The following is a 21,973-nucleotide window of genomic DNA, read 5'->3' as shown; positions in this document are numbered from 1 at the left end:
TAAGGTCTTCATCCTTAGGGAATTACCTTTTTTATTTTTTAAATTTTCTTTACTCGAACAGCATTTTTCAAGGCAATTTAGTTTGGGATTGCTGAGTGATCCTAACAACACTCTATTTAAAGCAACTCATTTGTTTTAATTGAAATTCAATCATCAACTACTTATTTACTAAAGACTTCATATGTTATGATCTGAGGTTAGGGCAATGTTATTTTGCAAATAAAAGAAAGATCAACAGAATTTCAGTGCTCAAGACCCAGGTCAAGAGATTAAAGAAAGAAACTTTAGAATTAGATCGACCTCAAATTTCACTCCCATGACAGATTTAAACTGTGCTACAGTTTCCTCATATGAAAAATGGAGATAATAACACATCTGTTTCATGATATTATTGCTTAGAATAACTAGATGTTGAATGTAAAGTGCGTAAGAGGGAGTAAATACCTAATAAATATTTTCTTCTCCACACCCCTCTATTTCTATAAATCATTTAATAAAAGATTGGATGAGGTTGTTTTATCAAATTATTTGACAATCATTTCAACTATTTACTTTTTGTTTATGTCTGCCCTGTCTCCATTAAAATAAGCATTTCAGACTCCATAAGCATTTCACAACTGCCCCCTCTTTTCTCCAAAAAGCACACAACACACTTTCAGCTTACGTACAGTCAACACACAATAGGATATATATGTATTCTAATTTTATATACTGTATATATACTTGATGTTTAACAAAATGGTTTGTTTCTTCACTCAAAGTTCAAAGAAGTAAAAGTGTCTACTAAACTCATCTTGCTCTGTAGACAAAGAAGGCTGAAGTTTAGTTTTCTTTTGAACATGTAAATGAAGAGTATTCACTGAATACCTTTGTTATGTACTTTATATGACATGATTATGAATTCATGATGCTCATTAATAAACACACTTACATTGAAATGGCTAAATAAATCACTTCCAATTTAAAAACCACTAACGTTTATTGACCACATACTCTGTATATGGAACTGTGCTATACTTTACATGTATTATCTCACTTGCCACAAATGAAGTAGTTCTTAATCTTATATCTACTTCAAAGAAACATTAAATACTTTATTCAAAGTTACACAGCTAGTAAGTAATACTTTTAGGACTTAAAGCTAGGAGGTCTGAATCCAGAGTCTGAATTTTTAAAATACTACACTTCACTGCATTTTTAAAATACTACACTTCACTGATGAAGTCATATTGGGAGACAATGTACAAACATCAATGCTGCCATAATTAATTCTACATTTTTTGAAATTTTATTTTATAATTGTCCTTCATCAGACAAGGAATTTGAGCACGTGGAGGTTAGGAATCTGTGCTTCTATAACCTCTTACAATGCTAAAATAATAAAATGGCATTTAATTGTGTTTTTAATGAATGAAAAAGGGTTCTTGGAAAAATTCAGAACTCTAATTCAAAACATTTTTATCAAAGAATAATTAGATGATTTATAAACCTTTCAGGAAGCTACATATCACCTATTTCCTACTAGTTCAAAGCAGTTCAAGAAAGAAATTGAAAAGCATCATTTGAAATGAAAGCAATGACATGTTGGACAGTACAAAAAAAAGAAAAGCTATAACATTTTCAGGATAATGTTCAAGTAAAACAAAAATCCAAAGAAATGATCATAATATGTTTAAAATCAAAAATATTCAGGCTCTAAAATAAAAGTTGTTTAATTTTTTCTAAATTTTGGTGGAGGCAATTTTTTGAAAGGTCTTATGTTCAAAGCCAAGATTCATCACTTTGAATAGATATTGAGCAAAGTATTAAAACTATTTGGGTCTCAGTTTTCTTACTTATAAAATGGAAATTAAAAAATGAACTTAAAATATTTTGGGAAAAATTAAAGTCACCACATATAAATTGCCTGATATATAGCAAATCTTAATACTCAGCAAATCTTGATACTTAATTCAATACTCCTTTTTAAAACTTCCATATCAACACTGGCTAAAATAATATTAATTTTTTCTTCATTCTTCTCAACTTATGAATCAGAGGAAAATAATCTTACTTAAATATCAAGTGAGAAATATTATGTGCAAGTTATGTACATAAAACAAGAAATCAGTCATTAGAAATCTTGAAACTATACAACTTAATTCAGACTAGCAAATAGCTCATCAAATTTTTATATTTTATATACATTTTTCCTCAACATTCACAAATATCAAGAACTGTAAATAGAAATGTGTTCTTTTATGACTGTCTGCCAAATTCATTCAGCATGACTGCAATTGAGTGGAAAAATAAAAATATATATTACTTACTATATGTAGTGCTTGGCAATTTCAAAATGATTTGCAAACATTCATCTTCAAAATACTCCTACAAAATGCATCTGTGAAAAGCAAAAAAAAAAAAAAAAAAAAAAAAAAAAGCAATTTGCCAAGGTCACAGAAAAACTAATCTAGACCAACACACATTTAAACACTACATACTTTAACATACTGAAATAAAGTTTTGCGAAATATAAGTTATACACCTTGCAAAATATAATCACTGATGAAGAGAAATATTCTCAACTATATGAAAATATTCTAAACATGAGTCAAGGAGGACATCCTTCAGTAAGAGGTAAGAAGAGTCTGCACATTGGCTTAGAATTATATACAGGAAACACAGTGCCCCCAGAACATGACAGAATGACATGAAGACAATTTAATAATATGAGATGTTTGTAAATAAATTTAGTTGGAGATTTGAGGTGGTTATTAAAATAATTCAAGTTTTTAAAACATAGTTTTGTCTGATATTTGAAGATCTCTGACTCAGAAGATAATTTGGCGTGATTTATCCAGAGAATTGCATTAATTCACTTTGTAATTGCATGTCAATTTCAATTGAAGATCACCCACTGAGAAAAATGTAGGTATGGCACTTTCACACCTCACAAAAATACACAAATATCCACTTTCTTTTTTTTCAAAAAGTCAATGTGATTATAAGGAGAAAGTTATTTAATGAGATTTTATTAATTATTTGTTTTCAAAGAGGGGTGTTGGGAAGAGCATCTTAATTTTAAAGCTCAAAAGAGCTCAATTTAAATGGATTTTATGCTATAGGGTATATTTTTTGTAAAAGAACTGTCAAAGAAACAAAACATAACCTAATGATAATTAAAATAATTTAAAGCACAATGGGTTGTTTCAGATGGATGAAACACACTATAGACAATACAAATAAAATCCCCATAAGTAGCAAGCATCTTTAGTGTAACATTAGTTCTCAGCAAACAACAGAATTTCTGCCCAGGGAAATTTTTCTTTACAGTACTAAGCAGAGATACCAGTTTACTAATACAGGAGGTGTGCTTTTGTGTTCACCAAAACAAACTGTAACAAAGTCAGCATTTCAACAAGAACAAGCATTGAGTTGAATGTCTAATTTATCTTCCTCTAGCATGTGAAAGACAAGAGGATAGCATTGGCCTCTACCTGGTACAGGAATGAATGATTTTACTAATGGTCAACACAGAGCCTCTCAAATAACAGGAAATTAGATATACTTGGCAAGTTTATAATTAAATGTCATAAGTGAATCATAAAATTCTTAAGGAACTATGTATTTTATAAATTTCATTTTTCTAAGTTTAAAATTTATAGCTTAATCAAAGATGCAAATTCATTCATATATAATTTCAATAGAATTATAATGTAACAATGAGTAGATCTGTATGTTTCTTTGTACTTTAGCATAGTCAAGAGAACTAAAATTAATACTATTATTAACTAACTTTATGTGAATTGCCCAATTTGACACAACTGAGAAGTGATCCTGGGCTCCAAACCAGCTTTTCTGATGCAGATGACTTCTCACTACAACACCTGTTATTCCCTCATTGTATCCATTGTATTTGGGATGTAATAACCAAATCTGGCTTACTGACATTGTTTATTCTAAACCACAAAATTAAAAATATTTTTTAAATATTAAAAAATGGGTGATATCTCATACAAATCCTCACTTCTGGCTCTTTCGAAAAAGCAAAGATTTTGTAAGGCTGAACTCACAGCCTCCAGAGGATACAGACATGGTTGCCCTTTTTTGGAAGGAACACACTTTCTGCACTCACCTGTTTCCTACTTTTGCAAGCTGTCTTCTACTCTGCCATTTTCAAACACTGGCGTGTTTTCTTTCTTATCCTTACCTACCAACTACAACCAGATCTCTTTGCTGTGAACCTGGAGGAATGACTTTCCTCGATCATGCTCAAAAAGCTTATTTCAATTAGTTGAAGCAACTGCTTATAACTATATTTCACTGGATTCTCATAATCAGGTGTTACTGATTAGTTACTTTATTTTAATCTATATCATGTTTTAAAATTTCATGGACCTGAATTTCCATTTGTTTAAGATATATTTGATAATTTTAAAGCTAAGGAAGATATTTACAAACACAATTAATTGGTACAAATCAAGAAAATTAGTTACTCAAATAGTAATTTTATATTTACCACAGATACATCTTTCAGAGACTTCCTGAACTGATGTGTGTCATTTGAAAATATGATAGAGAAAAAAAAAAAAAAACCCTGCAATTAAACTAAATATACTGGATTAAGAGAACAGTGACCACTAAAGGTAAAGCTATGCAATCCACACATTCTAGTTACATCATGGCATTTTGCAAATAAGTTGAAATATTAATATGTTCTGTAGAATGTTTAAAAAATGTAGACCTGGGAGACTGAACAAAATGGCGTAGATGATAGTGATTTTGTTCATGTACTCTTGCGACCACATCGAAGTTGTGATGGAAACATGGAGGAAACAGCAAACAGAGTTGCCTGGGGTCTAGATAAACAGAAGCTCTATAGCTGCGGAAAGAAATAAGAAAACACCCTGCAACAGGACTTACGAGGAGACAAAGACATGAGGCTACCCCAGTGCCAAGTGGCTTAGTGGGGCAGAGGCTATGGCAGCTGCAGACACCTCTTAAAGGGGCCATGTCTGTGACCGGACATTCAGGTAATAGACTAGCTTGCTCTGAGCATTAGCACCTGGTTGGCTGCTGGAGGGGGTGGGTTGTTGGAGCAAGTGCTGGAGATGAGGCTTGATACAATGAAGAAGAGCTGGTGGTATCTACTGCTCCTCTGTTGAACTCTTCCCGCTCCCTGTGTGCGGACACAGGGCTGCCATAACTGAGACATCACCAAACTGGAAATAGAGGTTGCTCTGCCCAAGGATTCCCTGAAACTCACCTCCCCCAACTCTCGATCCTACCCAAGCCACATCTAGTTGTGTCCTCCACGAGTCTCGTGCTACTTGCTGAGCAAGCTCTAAGACCCACACTGGTGGCAGTTGACCTTGGTTTCTGGCATGGCTTCTTGAGGCAACTATAAGTACAGTATTTGTGGATGGCTGCTGAATCTAAACAGGTGGCCCTGGAGGGACACAGGCTGGGGATGAAATTGAGCTGTTGCTGCTGAACCCCTCTCAGGATCATGCTTCTGGACACCTACTACACAAAGCCATGCTAATAAGACCAGGAGACTTAGGAGTTTTGCTTAGTACATAGAAACAGACACCAAAAGGCAGCCAAAGTGGGAATACAAAGAAGCAGAAATCATATGAGAAAACAGAATAGAGATCCAGGAATAATGGAGTCAAGCAATCTAACAGATGCAGAGTTCAAAACACTGGTTATAAAGATGCTCAATGGATTTAGGGGAAGTATAGATGAATTCAGGGAGAACTTTAACGAAGAGATAAAAAACATAAAAATGGAAATGGAAATTCTAAAAGAGAACCAGTCAGAAATGAAGAATACATTATCTGAGACGAAGAATATATTAGAGGGAATTAACAGAGTGGATGAAGAAGATCGAATCACCAATCTAGGGGATTGGGAAGCCAAAGACACCCAATCGGAAAGGCAAGAAAAAAGAAGCCAAGAATATAATAATATTTTAAGGAGCCTTTGGGACAAAATTAAGTGTGAAAACATCCATGTAATAGGGGTACCTGAAGGAGCAGAGGGAGAACAAGAAGTTGAAAAGCTATTTGAAGAAATAATGATGGAAAACTTCCCTAACCTGTTGAAAGACATAGACATACAACTCCAGAAACTCAGAGAGTCCCAAGAAAGAGGAACCCAAAGACACACACACCAAGGCACATCATAATTAAAATGCCAAAGGTTAAATACAAAGAGAGAATCTTAAAAGCAGAAAAAAAAAAAAAAAAAAGGCGGAACAGATTATCTAAAAAGTACACCTGGGGCTTAGCAGCTTTGATTTCTCAAAAGAAACTTTGTAGGACAAAAGGGCTTGGCACAAAATATTTGACATGATGAAAACCCAGGATCTACAACCAAGAATACTTTATCCAGCAAAGCTGTCGTTTAGAGTCAAAGGACAGATAAAGAGCTTCCCAGACAAAAATAAGCTAAAGGAATTCATCACCACCAAACCACTATTACAGGAAATGTTGGAAGAACTTCTTTAAGAAGAAAAGACATGTATCAAAATCATGACTAAAAAACGGTAATAACTACATATCTATCAACGACTACCTCAAGTGGAAAAGAATTAAGTGCTCCAACCAAAGGATAGAGTGGCTGAATGGATAAGAAAATAAGACCCTTACATATGTTGCCTAAAGACTCTCACTTCAGATTAAATACACACACACACACACACACACACACACACACACACACACACACACACACTAAAAGAAAGAGGATGGAAAAAGATATTGCCTTGATGGTCCTAGAGGGTATAGTGCTGAATGAAGTAAGTCAGATAGAGAAAGATAAATTCCATATGATTTCATGTGGAATCCAAAAGACTAAATAAACAACAATAACAACAAAAATGGAAACAAACTCATAGATACAGAGAAGATGATGAAAAAAGGCAAAGGAATTAAGAAGTACAAGTGGATAGTTACAAAATAGTCATGGAGATATAAAGTGTAGCATAAGGAAAACAGTTAATAATGTTAAATATGTAAGGGGGAAGAGGGGTACTAGCATTGGTGGGGTGATCACTTGAGCTCTTATCTCCAGGCTGTACAACTGAAACTATAATATATTATTGTATGCCAACTATAATTGAAAAAACTCATTGAAATGTACAATGTAAATATGAGCAAGTAATTGTCTTATTTTTCAATAAAGCTGGGGGAAAATTATAATAAAAAAATATGGACCTGGAATTCTGGGTAATTGTAGTCATTACAGCCACCTAAATCTGAAACACTTCACACATTGAGCAAAATATATACAGCCAACAAATACAAAAACAAAACAAACAAAAAACCCAAATCTTCAGCATAACTGGAAGTTGGAGAATAATAAAAATGTTAACTGTAAACAGAAAATTAAACATCAATTTCTAACAGAGCTATCTTTCAAGCTCCCACTAAATGTATTACAGAGATCTAAGGAGTCCAGAAAAACTGTAATGAAGAGAAAAGAGGAAAATAAAGGTTCTATGACACAAAACTTACTCTCAGAAAGTTCACTGAACCTATGAAAATATTGAAAAAACTATCTTGACATATTAGAACACAGACACAGAAAAGAAACAACACTATGGAATTCAAGGTGACATTGTTTTCTGGGGGAGAAGTAAAGCATTTAAAAATGACGAGGTTGTGTTAAAAGGACATAGGCCTCAGCTATAAGAAGCTCTCACTTGTCAAATCTGGGACAACTGGAAAATCAAAATAAATAATTATAAAAAATTAAACTTTATTGCAGAAAATAAAATATAAAGAAATGAAGTATATAAGAAAGAAGGAAAAACTTCCTTTGCATAAAATGCCAACTAAAATATAGATGTATCAATAAAGTTAGAAAATCACCATTAGGCAAACATTATAGTTAACTGATTTAATCAAGAAAACACCTGTGGATTAGCACTTGTGGATGAAAGTGTGATCACAAACAAGATATCTCCATAGTCTTAAAGTATCTTCTCACAAATCATCTACTAATTACAATAGGAAAAATAGAAACTTTCAATAAAGAACTTGGCAGAGAGCACCTTAACTAAATGATCAAAGATAATCAATAATAGAACAAATACACATAATGTGCCTCCAAGTATAATGCACTTAGAAGGACATAATATCACTTTTATGGTGTATCTGCCAAGAATGCATAACCTGAATCAATCAATAGGAAATATGAGGCAAACTCAAATTGAGAAAAGTCTTAGAATTATCTGGGCGGAACTCAAATTTAGGAAATTTGGAAAATATCTGGCCTGACCTCTTCATATTCAAAGTCATTAAAGACTTAGGAAATGTTCCAGATTACAGGAAGTTTCAAAGATATGACAGCCAAACCTGTGTGTGATCCTTAATGCACTGTGAGTTACACAATAGTATTTTATTAATAATGAACTTCTTAATTTCCATAATTGTACTGTAGTTATATAGGATACTATCCCTATTCTTAGGAAATACATACAAAACATACTTCAAATAAAGAAAATGATGTCTGCAACTTATTCTAAAATGATGTAGGGGAAATTGTATGTATGTACCTATATACATATGTATTAGTATGTATATAATTATATTATTATACATATACATACATACATATATACATACATACCTATAAGGAGAGAATGAAAGAGAAAGAATAAAAATAATCAGGAAAAAGGGGAAAATGTAAACAACTAATAAATCTGGACAGAGTATATTCAAGATTCTTAAGTACAATAATTGTAACTTTTCTGTATGTTTGAAATTATATGAAAATTTAAAATTAGAGTATAAAGATAGAAACGAATTTTTACTTTCATTGAGATATGTTGAGAACACAGAAAAATAGATCAATGAAGTATATTTAAATCAAGAAAAAAGTAAAAAAATAAATCAATCATTGTTCAACGTTTTTGAACAACTAAGGTAACAAGAAATCCTGAATGATATATATGTATATAAATACATATTTATATACATTTATTTATATATATTTGTATATCTCCTGTATTTTATATATCATATTTTTATAGATAATGTATATACTTATATATTAAGTATGCATATATTTAAATTAAAGATATTACATATTTGTTTATAATTTATATATGCATGTGAAATCTATAAAATACAAAAGAATGAAAATTAATGTGAAATCGAGTTTTGGGTTTTTAAATAAACCACAAACAATATTATATTTAGCAAATTTAGCAATGTAGAGTTAAATAATAAAATGATATTCACAAAAAATTAGTCAACAATTAAAGAAAAATAAACAAAGAAAAAATTATCATTAAAGTTTATCAATGTAAGTGGTTTTTCCTTATATAACTGTTTTTCTAAATGAAAATTACCATTTCACTGGTAATTCCTTTTTAAAAAATTCAAAAAAAAATAAAATCACTCAATTTCTAAAGCAATATATTTCATGTATAACTATTCTGTGTTTATTTCCAAACTATTAAAGAGTTATACCATATAAACTATTCTATAATTAGATCCTCTTTTTATTTGTGAATTTATTTTTGTGGCAATATTTTGTTTCTCATAAAAAAGTTAAATCATTTCGGTGATTGATATCCCATAAAACATGCTACCATTTTATTTTGTATTTTTTCATATATAACTTGTTATCAAATATCTGTGAGCAAAATGACTAAAAACACTAAAGAGATCCTTTTATAAATATCTTCTGCCATAGCATGATTGTTTCTTTAGGATAAAATACCCAGAAGGGAAATTGCTGGATTAAATAGCATGAGGCTACTAAGCCTTTTAAAACTATATTTTATTAAAACATATGCACACAAATTCATATGTTAACAACACCACAATCAGGTTATATTGTGCAATCACTGTAGTCAGTCATAGTTTTGTGCCTGTGTCTGAATTTGGCACTGGCTCTTCATATTGAATTGATTTTATACATTCTTGGTATTAAACATGTTGAGTTTAATTACCTTTTAAAATGTCTTCAAGGAGGTTACTCAACAATTTGACATTGAAATAAAAAATTGTTTATATGGAAAGGCATGAAAACAGAGCAACTTTAGTAATTACTTATTTGAAGAGGAAGAAACATACTTCTTTATTTTCTTACAAAACAATAGCCAATTATTTTGCAGAACCTAAAGAATAATACCTACAAATAGATAATGGGTTACAGTTTTATAATTGAAAACATATAAAAGGATTGATTATTATGTCACAAGTGATGTAAGTGAAAGCAGAAAACACTACAGATTCCCCTATAATCCAAGGTGCTATATCAGATCTCATTTCTTTTTTTTTAATTTATTTTGACAAATCACACTCTTTCTTATAAAATTTATTTAAATCAATTAAGTAGTAACAGAGTGTCAGAATGACTACATATTACTTTTTTTTCACTACATACACCATTTACATTTTATTACATTAGTTATTACCTTCTCCTTTTTGAGTGTTATTTTTAATCAATGGTTCTGAATGATCTTAAATTGACTTCAACTTTTCTTTCTTCTTATATTCGCATTGAATTCTTGCAAATTCCCACAGTTAGCAACTTTCCTAGTTTGTAGATTCCATATTTCATATTCTTAAATTCCGGAGGTCAATACAAATATCATCCTGTATACGGACCCAATAAACCCTTCTGGAGTGTTACTTGGTCTGCCCTGGTGGGTTACTGATTCAATGACAAATAACAAGCTATGTGTCCCTTTACACAGACTATATTTTCTTTACTGATTGATAAAAGCAGAGACAAAAACTAAACCTTACTGAAATGAAGATGTATGGCTTTCCCCTCATATTTAAATCCTGTCATTGTGTCAGAGAATAAAATTAGATTAACTCAGAGTTATTTTACTTCTTTCGAAGTCATGTTGGTTGTTATCTCCATTTGTTCTGCTCTTTGAGATGTGTGACAATCACCTGCTTTTTATTTATTTCCCTATTTTCCTAAATATCAAAGTAAAATGATTAATATATAACTTCTGAAGTCATCATTAGTATGTCCCCATTTCCCCATTTTCATTTGGACTTCAAGAACCCTAAGCTAAGTTCCTTGCACACTTCCTATTGTAAATATGACTTGATAATATTACTGATAATTTCAATTGTGAAAGATATGACAAATCAGAATTGTCTGAATATTGTCTGTAATTTAAATGTTATCGTCTTGATGTTCATTAGCCAACTTCTATCAGTATTTAATTCTATATGCAGTCCACTCCATGACTAAATGCCTAGTTAATGCCTTGACCAAGATCTGGCACCCCTGCCCCTTGATTTCTGACAGTGTGTATACTCTGTAGACAGTATCTATCTACACTGTGGCATTCTCCAACTGAAAACTGTTTCATCCATCCCTCTTCTCCATTCATCCACTTGGGGAAATGTCGAGACCTATTTCCTAACTCAAGTGGATTCTCAGTCAATTCTTTGTGCCCCTTTTTTTCATTGAATGTTGACAGCTGGCAAAAGGACTGTTCCAAACAGCCACCAGGCTTGCTATATAAAGAGTAGTGAATGCCTTCTCCTTCATCAACTACTCCTATCTACCCAAAGAGATATGGGAAAATGTTGGTTCCTTCAGCCTCTGAGATGAAGTTTTGCTTAACTCATTCCATCCCACACTCAGCAAACACATGCTAACGCATGGCTTATTTAACATTCTTCACTTCATTTTTTCTAGTCTCTGTAGAATTTTTACCTTTTCCTGCATATATCCTAACTTTTGACCCCTTCCACTTCCATGAAGTTATTCTAAGAACTAATTAGAGATACAGGCAAAGATTCATGTTCAGAGAACGTCATCAGTGTCATTTATACTTATAATTGTAAAATCTTAAAAGCAACTAGAGTAACTAAATAAGCAGTAATTTGTGCAGTTGATATAATGCCATGCAGTCACAAAATTCATGTCTCAAATAGTATTTATTTATACACAGAAATCTTCAATCTATATTTTTAAAACAACATAAATACTTTCTAAAGTAATATGATGAATAAAGTAGCAATTATGCACATAATTATATATATACACATATATTTATATACATATATTTATAAAATTTAGAAAGATTGGAGAACTATACAATAAAATGCTAATTATTATATTTGATTTAAAATACAAGCAATATTTTTATTTTTATACTTTTATTAATTTTGCAAATCTTCTGCAAAAATAAATATCACATTATAATCCAAAAGGAAAAAATGAACACTAGTTTAAAACTCAGAGGCAATAGGGGCAACAAAGTGCATAGGTAAGAACCAAAAACACAGCTATAAAACCTGAAGAACTTCAGCAGGATTTCATGGAAACTCATATAGACAAAATTGAGGGATAAATAGGTAATAAGAAATTGTCAATACGTTAATAAAATGTGATTTTTCGATGTGATGTGGCTAAAACCTCCATCAATATCTACTCACTCCTCATCAATATCTACTCACTCCTCCCTTACTTGCTATGTGCACTTTGCTGCTCTTTGGCCTTTTTCTGCCCAAAATGTGGATAATAATCGTAACTCTAGCAGCTGTTCTAAGTGTATGAATCTTAGAATGTCTGCAAAGATCTAAGATCCCCAGTGACATTATAGGACCATCTTATCAGGCTTGCACTACCAGTATCAAGACTTCATATTTTGTGAGAAAAAAACAAAGCAGTAATTTCTTTAGACCACTCTAGGTATACACTGAACACAATTTCTAAGTGATACATATTATCTAAGAATTTGCAGGTAAAAATAAAGTAAATGTTTCTGTCATGAATTTACTGATTACTTGACCAGCATATATATTACCAAATATTAAGTTTCGCCTGTCAAATCATACTTAATCTGAAGAAAAATGTGAGAGTTCAGATGAGAGAAATAGAAATGATTAACATTTAGAAAATTAGAATACATTGAAAATTACTCAAATAGAGAAATTTATATTCCATAAAAGAAAATATTTCATATTTTAATTGTTTGAAGAATTATTTTTAAAATTAGATTCCAAGTAAAGAAATAGCTTTAGCAATAGTAGCAGAGATTTTATTATACATTAAAAATGAATTTCAAGAAACTAAAGATTGCTTAGATATTAGTTATTTAATAACAAAACCTAAATTTGGAACCGGGACCTTTCAAATCACGTGATCAAATTAGACGTGTGGTATGAATATGTGATGAACTTTAGGTAGAGAATGTGATGAACTTTAGGTAGAGAATGTGAGTTAGTTTTATATTATGTTTTATGGGCAATATTTGTGCTTTGTTCATATGGTATGCCATTGTTTAAACTTATCGCATTTATATTTACTTCTTCAGAGAGTAAGTAAAAATTGATTGAAAATGCGTTCTTTAGTCCATTACACTATCCAAATATGTGACATGGCAGGTTGTACATTCCAAAGATGGCCATGCCATCTCCCATCCCACAGGCCCTTCTGCATTGTGACCTTGGCATTCACCAAGAGAAAAAGCCATTTCTTTATTTCCTGGATCTGAGCAGACCCTGGGACTCATTGGACCAAGAGAATATTCAGAAGCAGTTCCAGGAATAGCCCTTAATTGGCTTAGCATCTTCTGTTTCCTGACTCTTGAAGCCCTCAGCTGCCATGTAAAAAGTACAGGCTACTCTGCTGAAGAGAGAAGATATGTTGAAGAGCACTGAGGCTTCAGACACATGAATAAAGAAACCATATTGGACATAGTTCATCCAGCCTATAGATTACTCCAGCTCCCATCACAGCTTGATGGCAACTGAGTGATAGACACCAAGTTAGGATCTCTGAGCTGATTCCAGTGAACCCACAAAACTATGAGAGATTATAATTGCTGTTTTAAAAAGCCACTAAGTTTCAGGACAATTTCTTTTATAGCAAGAAGACAACCAGAAAAATGTGACCGTCCTAGAATCTAAAATCTTGAAGTATGATACAACAATCTGGCATCTTTTATTCATTTATATATCTGAAACATATATATATATATACACACACATATATGTACATATATGTATATGTATGTGTATATGGATGTGTGTGTGTATGTGTGTATGTGTGTGTGTGTGTGTGTGTGTGTATAACACATACTGGCCAGAATGTGAATTGCCTGCATTGTAATCTATTTTTCTCTGTCTTTATCTCTATCTCTGCAAGTTATCTCATTTCCAAATAAAATTATTTCCAATGGTTTCCTGACTAGTGCTGATATGTGTACTAACACTGATATTTTATATGTGTGTGTGTGTGTGTGTGTGCATATATACATATATATACCTATGTGTATATATACACATATATAACATATATATACATTACACACACACACACACACACACACACACACACGTGCATATGGGAGGCATTCAGCCTATATATATATAGAGAGAGAGAGAAAGAGAGAGAGAGAGAATATATAGCAAAAACCTGAATGCTGTACCTATTTGAAAAACTGTTGATGTAAATAGCAATTTATATATTTTTTCCATGTTCACCAGAAGCAGAACTAAGATCAATAAGACCAATGAGAAAAATTACAAGGAATCAAATTTAAGCTTAGCACATGGTAAAACTCCCTTACTGTGAGCAATGACAAAATAGAATGGGCTGCCCTAAAGAAAGGGCTGAAGGAAGAGTTTAAGAATGTCCATTTTCCTGAAATGTTGAAATGAACTTCAAGTACTGGCTAATGGCTAAAGTAAACAGTTTTTATGGACCTTCTTGAAACCATGATTTTGATCAATATTTTATGAGTGTCTTTGGAACAGATTACACTAATATTCTAATATCTCCACCATTTTCCAGAAAGAGATACCAAGAATGTCACAAAGATTCATTCAAAAGAGCATCATTAAATTCGTAGACCTTTATTGTACTAAATCAACATTTAATACTTCATCAAAACATTTACTGAATGACTAGCTTTGTTATGGACTTTAGTAGGCCTCAGGGGAACAATGAAAAAGGCCATGCCTCCATTGTGAAAAAGCTTATAACTTAACATGGGAGAACACAACTAACCATGATAACATGGTGTAAGTTAGCAACAGCAATAGAAACAAAGTGCCATAGAAACAGAAAAAAAAAAATCTGCCTTTGAAATTTGGGGAAATCCTTTAAAAAGAGGTATCATTTGAGCCAACTCCTGAAATGATAAGATAGTAATTCAAGGATGAAAAGCAGTGCAAGCAAAGAAACAGTCGTAGACATCTATGACTTATCCAGGTGACAAAGAAGTAATTCAGTGAATCCTGAAAATATATTAGATGAGAGTAAAAGATAAGATATGAGGCTGCAAAGGTCACTTGGGATATATTTCTATGAAAGGTCTTGCATTTTAAACTGTAGAGCTTTCAAAGATTTTTTACATCTAGGAGTTACTCAGAACTATATTTGAAGAGATCCTTCTATTGGCAATGTGGAGTATATAACAAACTATTCAACATGGGGTAGCTTCTTTTTAGAGGAAAATGTCAGTGTTGGGTTTAGACTAGACACAACCATGACTAAGAGCAGGTGGGGTTACAGGATCACCCCTCAAGATCCCTTTCAATCTTAAACTCTGCGACTTATGTCCCTTACAGAGGAAAAGAGTTCCAGGCAAAGTCTTATAAATGACAGAGGTGGCAGGACTCTCGAGCCACACTAGTGAAAATCATAAAGACATTGCTATTTCAAATACCTAATGAGTTTTACAAGTATATAAAGTACACAATCTTTGACTAGCTGATAATGGAATTTGAGAGGAAAAAAAATATCACAAGTATTGCAGAGTGGAAAGACATATTCAGCTATCCTTCTGAGAAAGCCAGATAAAAATTTGACTGACCTAAATCCTTTTAGGCCTGCATCATTTTCCAAAGTAGCTTTGGAAGGCCCAGGGGACCTATCTGTACATGTGCAATCTAATTAAATGCATATAGTAAGGACTTAATTGTATAGGGCATCTTGCTAGGTACAGCACAAAAAGAACTGTGCTAAACTACCTTATTGGATTTCATAATCTACAAAAGACAGATACATGTGGATATACATCTACAATTTAGAAAGATATTTGAAAGCGTTCATTAAACGACAGGGACAGACAAAACTATATGTACTTATATTGAATGCTTCATGAGAATCTATAAATGGGACAACTCCCTAATTAGTTCCATTTCAAGGGGAAAAAAGCTAAAAGTCAGAGAATAAATGCCAGTGATGAGATCTCACTCCTGAGACTTGCTGGAAGAGAAGAGAAAGTCTCTGCCCTATTCAGCTTTAACAGCTCTAGAAGCCCAAGATTAGTGAAGTAGTCCAAGGCACAACACGCCACAGGACTGCAAGTATTTGAAGGGAAGAGGAACAAACCAACCACGACACAGCATCAGTCTGGGGATTTAAGCTCCTTTCTTTCCTTCCTTCCTTTCTGTTGTTGTTGGTGGTGGTGTTAAGCCACTCCAATAAGCACATTTGTCCTTACAGAGAGAAAGATCTATATTGGGTGTCAGCAAAAAGGTAAAAATTCATGAAATTTCTAATAAACAGAAAGCATGAGTCTGGACTAAGAAAGTAATATGTGAAAAAGTTTGAAATTGGGGTGCAGTGTGAATTTTATTCCTGAGATTAATACACAGTGTGTGACATCAGAATTCTTAAGTCCTCTGAATGACTTGCTTGATGGCAATCAGCCAAGCATATCATCAGATCAGAATTCTAGATATTAAAGAACTTCATTGTCCTTGAAGCCCCAGCACAGTGGTTAATAAACAAATGAAGCACACATTTTCCTATAAAACAGTCATGAATAACATAGTATTTACCACTTTTGTTGAAAAACACAGAGCAGAGAGAGTAAAAATTCCTCAAGATAACAACATATAGTGATGTGCTCATGATTCCCTTTCTTGATGGAACAGTTTGGCATTGTAAAAATAGGTAGCTCTAATTTGTAGATGTTTTTCATGTCTGAATGACAAAATAATCTTCAGAAGCAGGAACAAGAAAATCTTTTTAATAGTATGAGAATTCAGTAAGGCAGAGACTTGATAGAAAGCAAGCAGAAGTGCAAGACACACACACAAAATATGATTTTGCCAAGTGGATCTCCAGGGTTTTAGAATTGCAAAAGCACTCAGTAATTGCAGGTGAACATAAACCCACTGCTGAAAACTCATTAGTTAGTATATGCCCTTAAAGAAATTTTGGAGGTGCCTGATCTTGCATGTACACAATGCTATAAATGAAGTGGATCTCAAAAGCACTGACCAGATTTATTAATTGATTATGTATGCTGGCTGCTTAAGCAGGAATCATTTCATGTACCAATAAAGTACACTCTGCATTAAAATGTGACAACATTTTATTGGCCCACAATTTTATATATCAAGTTACTATGAGATGTAGTCCTCTGGCCAATTAAAAGTGCATGAATTTTTAGAGAATTTTAATAAAATACAGATGCATATAATACAACTTGATTAAAATCGCATAATAAATTTTTTCCATAGAAAAAATAAATTTTTCCATAGAAAATACATATAAAATTTTAAAAAAAATAAATGGATATAAAATAAGATCAGCTAAAAAAATGACTAAACATGTGAGTTTTCAAGTGTGTTAGTGTAGGAGTGGTAAGGATGAAAGGGTATGTGAAAAGCTTTAAGGCTGGCTAAAATCTCAAAAGTAAACCTGAGTTAAACCTGACAAAAACATTATACTTGAAAATAGGTTTTAGACAGAGAAGTTAAAAAAAGTTAGACCAAAACTTAATTTGGTCCAACAAAAGGTCAAAGCAAACTATAGTTAATAAAGCAGCTAAAAATTAGAAATATCTGAATTATCATACAATATCAGTAACGTATTTAGCTTGAGGATCCCCAAGCACAAGATTGTGGGGGCCTACACTTAAAAATACCCAGAGAACATATAAAAATGAAAACTCAACTTTCAGTAAAAGTCCTTTGGGAAATACACACACACACACACACACACACACACACACACACACAAATAGGCATCAGCCCTGCTCTATAACAGGAAACAGTAAATATCTTTGATTTAATGTTAGTTAAAAATACATTACAAAATTAATCATATTGCTAAATTTTTCTATACCTTGGTCTTATATTTTTAATGATTGTGCATTTGTGAGTTACAAACTTCCAAAGCACCTGTTAAATAAAAACGAAAATTCTTCACAAAGTAAGCTTACAAGGTTAATTATCAGTGAACTATCACATTATAAAATAATTACAGGTGGTATAATATTTTGGCAGACAGATGCAACAATACAAGAAAATCAATTGTCTGTCTGTGACTTAATGTAACCTTGGTTGAAAATGCTTAACCTCATGCACGGTTCACAGACACAGCAAGAGTTATTACCTGATTTGAAATATTTCTCATGAAGAAATTCATTACAAGATTATTAAAGCTTATAATAAGGTTTTTTAAATCACTTTAAAATAAATTCAAATGGCACACAACTTCAAGAGGAGAGTCAACAGAAATACTTAGCAAATGAAAGCTGAGGGCCCAATATTATTTCAGGCAGCACTGGAAAATTGTTTAAATCTCAATAGATAAAATAGTAAAAAGGTTGTTTGAATAATTTTATTACTTGTAACATAAAAAGGGTTTTTAAACACAGATAAAACATATACCATTTAATTATCTATAAAACTACTTCTTATGTAATAAAGTCACAAAAAATAAATTAGTCCTTTATCACTTTTTTTTAAATACCTACTCTTTTAGTGAACACGTTTTTGGAGTTGAAGAAGTTGTAGGTTACATTAAACAATTAGTCTTGGTAGAGTTCAGCAGTCTGGAAATGATTCATAAATAAATCAAAAACAGCATGACACATCATTAGATTTCCTCGAGCAGTTTATTATTTATGTATAATTATCATTTGTACAAATTATTGTGAAGGAATTGACAAACTATCAATATTCAAAACAACCTATTTTCTTCATAAGAAAACACTAGAACTCAAATTTTTCTAAATGAGAAATGAATTAAAATTTATTTCAAATTATATATTCTTCTAAATAAAAAATAGAAAATCTCCAATTAAACATTTATAAAAATCATTTAAAAAACTAGACATCATATACTGAAAATAAGGTCTATGTCTCTAAATAAAAATAATAATGTTTCATCTTTTTCACTGAGGGACTAAGGCTGAAATGGTAATGTTTTAAATTTTTTAATATTTTTCATATTCACACACAAGAAAAAGCACTCATCTTTCAATTTCTCTAAGGATTAGCCAAGAAAAAATAATATGGTCCAAGCTGATCAAAAAACTAAGGGGAAAGCGAAGAATGACTGCTCAACTTAACCAAGAACCTAACAAAAATCAGAAGTGATGTTGAAATTTTCCAAATAATGTTAAAGGGAATAGAAGAAGTTTACCACCCTTTTTGTAAGCTAGATCACTTTCTGCCGAGTGGCACTTTAGTGTTAAGCATTGTGTATCATTTGTACAACTTCTTGGTATAATACTTATCATAATACGGTATCTTTGCCTTCACACATTTATCTTTTCTTCTCTGTTAAATAAGATTTCAAATATTTCACTAATACAGTTTTACATTTGTATTTTGCTTGGCTTCAATCCTACCTTTGACTTCTCTTCATTTATTGTCTCCTGGGATCGAATTTTACAGTTACTCCTTATAATAAGTCTTCTAGGTCTGAGAATTTTATTTTGAAAATAGGTTAAGCAGGCCAGATTTACTAGGCACCCAACAAACTAAATGCCAGTAGAGGACCCTAGAAGAGGAGATGCGCTAATAATAGCTAACATTTGTAAAGCACTTGCTAAGTGCCAAGCACAATAATCAGTACATTATATGCAATGTCACCTCAATCCTCATGACAATGCATTAAAGTAGTTATAATTATTAGGTAGGTAAAAACAAGTATCTAGCTTTGTTTTGTGAGAATTTGATGAGCCAATATTTTGTAAAGCACATAAAAGAGATCTCCATGCCCAATCAGAGACCCAGGTTGTATTAGTGTTAGCTATTGCTATTACTATTCCCATTTTAAAGATGCAGTAACTAAAATATATAGAGGCTATGTAACTGTGCTTTGTCATTCTGCTAGTAATTGGATGAGTCAGAATTTTTGAACTGGATTTATGCAGGTACCACAGTCTTAAATTTGTGTCTAACACAACCATGTTCCATTGCTTCCTCCAAACTTGAGTCCCTACATTTTTCTTATCTTATAATCAAGGGTTAGTTCATACACTAAAGGTTCTAATTAACTGCCAAGAACTTCACCTTAAAAAGAAATTTAATGGACTTTTGATTCATTAAACCAGGTAAGATAACAAGACAAAACAGCTCTCACTGACCCCGAGTCACTGTCAAAATCCAGATCACTCAGAAAATGGTAAAAGGAGGTGACCCAAGAGATTATAATCACATCTTTCAGCAGAAACAAGATAGTCACACCTTTAAAGAACAACTGATTGTTAATTTGTTTTATTCTCATTTCAGAATCCCCTCTCATTCCGTATTATAAAAAATACTGGATTTTAACATACCAATTAAAAGTAATTTTCGTTCTCAATTATCCATAATAGCTTTGTTTTATACACATCCCAAGCAATGGGAGAAAACTGAAAAACTTCCTTATTCCTCTGTCTCTCTAACTCTGTCTCTCTCTCTTTCTGTCTCTATCTCTGTCTGTCTTTCACCCCCCATATTCTCTCTCTCTCCCACTCTTACTCTCAACTCTTACAATTTTCTTTTAGTTTGCTCAATTGTTAAAAAAAGCATACACACACACACACCCCACATGCAAAATTTTTCACACAACCACTGGGTTAGAAATTTCCATCTGTGTTCTCACATTCATTAGGAATAACTAGCATCTTTAAAGCAGCTATTTCTGATTAGCTACAAAATTAAAGTGTTAGCCTAAACAATAAGAAGCAGTGAGAACTTCAAGAGCAGCTGCCAATCTAAAACAGCAATATTCTCACATCTGTCTAATGCTGAAATAGTCATTCTTCACCTATCGTTTCTTCTGTGAATCTGTAGACGTATCAGGTAATCAAGGTAACTGGTATAACTTAATAAGACAGAGGACTATAAAATTTACCATCTCTATCTGGAAAACACTAAAAATGTTGTTTAAAATTATTGTTTGGCATTTAAAATTTATTGTTTAATATGTTCAGGAAAACAGGTGGAATGGAGATAGGATCTTTGAAAGAATCATTTGGTAATGTTTTGCAAAAAAAAAAAAATGTTAAACAAAATAAGGCCTTGAATAATGAAAAAAAATTATATCAAAACAACCCTATTTGGGAAGTGATTATTATAGATTAATAAAACTAAACCTGGCTGATTCTTATTTGAGTGGTTAATTCAATTAGACACAAGGTAAAGAGATAAACTTAAAGGAGAACAAAGACCATTGTTGAAAAGGCAGTTAACATCTTTACTCTAAGAAATTGAGCAAGTAAAATGTCATATGATTTTACTTACATGTTGAATCTAAAAAAGAAAAAAATGAATAAACAAAACAGTGATAAACTCATAGATACAGAGAATAAACTGATCGTTGCCACATGGGAGGGAAGTAGAGAGAAGGGCTGAAAAAGTGAAGGGGATTAAGAAGTACAAATTTCCTTTATGAAATAAGTCAGGGGGATGCAATGTACAGCATGGGGAATATAAGCAATAATAGTGTAATAACTATTTACAGTGCCAGATAGTTACTACAGTTATCATAGTGATCACTTCATAAGGTACATAAATGTCTAATCACCGTTTTACACCTGCAACTAATATAATATTCTATGTCAACTATAATTGAAAAAAAAACCTGAATCAATCTTGAGACCTATCCTACCTAGAAAAGTTACAGTTCATTTTATAAATAAACACTACAATATAGAGTGATACTGGGTATTTTTATACCAGATGCTTCATTTTAAAGAGGAGGAAACTGAGATCCAGAGAACTTAAATGACATGCTAAGAATTTATTAATGGCTTTGCCAG

The 21,973-nt window shown here is 32.2% G+C and overlaps 1 protein-coding gene across 2 annotated transcripts in view; it reads right to left on the bottom strand.

Annotated features, from left to right (window-relative positions):
• The window catches only part of GALNT13 (polypeptide N-acetylgalactosaminyltransferase 13), a 451,827-nt gene that overhangs the window by 418,315 nt on the left and 11,539 nt on the right, over nt 1–21,973 (bottom strand). For both annotated transcript variants that reach the window (XM_039855967.1, XM_039855968.1), the window contains exon 2: nt 2,310–2,380. The gene's annotated coding sequence lies outside the window, so the exon portion shown is untranslated. The remainder of the gene's footprint in view (nt 1–2,309; nt 2,381–21,973) is intronic.

Source organism: Pteropus medius, unplaced genomic scaffold (genome assembly GCF_902729225.1).
Source record: "Pteropus medius unplaced genomic scaffold, Ma_sr-lr_union100, whole genome shotgun sequence".
Classification (NCBI taxonomy): Eukaryota; Metazoa; Chordata; class Mammalia; order Chiroptera; family Pteropodidae; genus Pteropus; species Pteropus medius.
Note: the sequence above shows the minus strand (reverse complement) of the source record. Positions and strands in the feature narration are given on the sequence as shown.